Below are 1789 nucleotides of genomic sequence, written 5' to 3'. Positions count from 1 at the left end.
CACTGTGCTGTGCCTTATATCCTCCTGACTTATTTATTTTATAATTGGAAGTCTGTATCTCTTGGCCCTCTTCACCCGTTTTGCCTGCCTCCCAAAACTCCCTTCCCTCCAGCAGCCACAGTTTTACTGTCTGTATCTTTGAGTTTTGTTTATTTTGTTTTTTAGATTCCACATATAAATGGTATTTGCATTTTTCTGACTTATTTCATTAGCATAAGTCCCTCAAGGTCCATCCATGTTGCAAATGGCAAGATTTTGTTCTTTTTCACGGCCAAGCAGTATTCCACTGTGTATATATATATACCAATGGAAACTTAGGTTGTTTCCGTATCTTGGCTGTTGCTGCAATAAACATAGGGGTGCATATATCTTTTTGAATTAGTGTTTTTGTTTTCTTTGGATAAATTACCTAGTAGTGGAATTGCTGAATCATATGGCACTTATATTTAAAAATTTTTGAGGAAACTTCATGCTGTTTTCCATAGTGGCTGTACCATTTATATTCCCACCAACAGTGCACAGAAGTCCCCTTTTCTCTACATCCTTACTAACACTTCCTTTTCTTTCTTTCTTTCCTTTTTTTAAATACTAGCCATTTTAACACGTGTGAGGTGGTATCGAATTGTGATTTTTTTTTTTTTAAGATTTTAATTTATTTATTCATGAGAGACAGAGAGAGAGAGAGAGGCAGAGGGAGAAGCAGGCTCCCAAGGAGCAGGGAGCCCGATGCGGGACTCGATCCCAGGAGCCTGAGATCATGACCTGAGCCGAAGGCAGACGCTCAACCATCTGAGCCACCCAGGCGCCCTCATTGTGATTTTTTTTTTTTGAGAAGCACTTGTTAGCATTTAATGAAGACCCCCCCCGCCCCCCCCAACATGGCTTCAAGCTACTAGAATGCAGGTGCCCCAACACCCTTAATCTCCTCTGCTCTTCTACGGAAGAATTTGGCCTTCACGATGACAGGCTGTTTTGGGAGTTTTCCCTTTCCCAAAACTTTGTAGTAGCCTGGTCGCACCACATCAATGATAGGAGCAGCTCCAGTCTTCTTTTTGGCGGCATTTACCCGTGTCTGCTCACTGACCAAGGTCCACAGTTTATCAAGGTTCACAGTTGGGCAGAAGCTCTGGTTCCTCTGTAAGTGGTAATGTCTCATACCAACTTTTCCAAAGTAACCTGGGTGATATTTGTCGAAGTGGATCCTGTGGTGACGCATGCCCAGCATTACCCTGGCCTCCTAGGTGCTTCTGGTGCTTGGTGATGTCGCCGTGGCCGTGTCTCACGTGGCCCCAAAGTTTCTGGGTCTTCCTCAGTCTGGATGGCTGTACGGACAAAGGTGCTTGGTGATAAGGCCAAACAGAGGTGGGACAGAGAGCGAATTCGACCATCTGTGAAGGGTCTGTAGGCTCGGGGGTCAAGGATCTGCTTCAGGTCACATTCAGCAAAGGTGATGTTAAGGGCTGGCCCAGGATCATGCGGCCTCATAAGGGCAGCGCCCAAGCGCGCGGGCCCACGTGTCTCAGAGATCCGAACCCCGGGCAGAACACGCGGCCCCAGACTACGGGCCCATGCCGGCCACCCTGCCCTGAGGCTCGCCATGAGTGGCCTGGAAAACCGGGCCAAGATTGGGGGTAGGTGGTTGGGGTGCAACGCGAGCAGGGCTCGCAGCCTGCACAACCAATGAAGCAGACGCACAAAAAGCCTCATTGTGATTTTGATTTGCATTTCCTTGATGATTAGTGATGTTGGGCATCTTCTCATGCATCTGTTGGCCATCGGTATGTCTTCT

The 1789-nt window shown here is 47.2% G+C and overlaps 1 pseudogene; it reads right to left on the bottom strand.

The window, feature by feature from the left end:
* Window positions 1-884: 884 nt before the first annotated feature.
* Window positions 885-1789, bottom strand: LOC118008402 (annotated as a pseudogene).

This window comes from Mirounga leonina, unplaced genomic scaffold (assembly GCF_011800145.1).
Source record: "Mirounga leonina isolate KUSES-001 unplaced genomic scaffold, KU_Mleo_1.0 Mir_126, whole genome shotgun sequence".
Lineage (NCBI taxonomy): Eukaryota > Metazoa > Chordata > Mammalia > Carnivora > Phocidae > Mirounga > Mirounga leonina.
The sequence above is the reverse complement of the archived record's forward strand: the minus strand, read 5'-3'. Positions and strand labels throughout refer to the sequence as shown.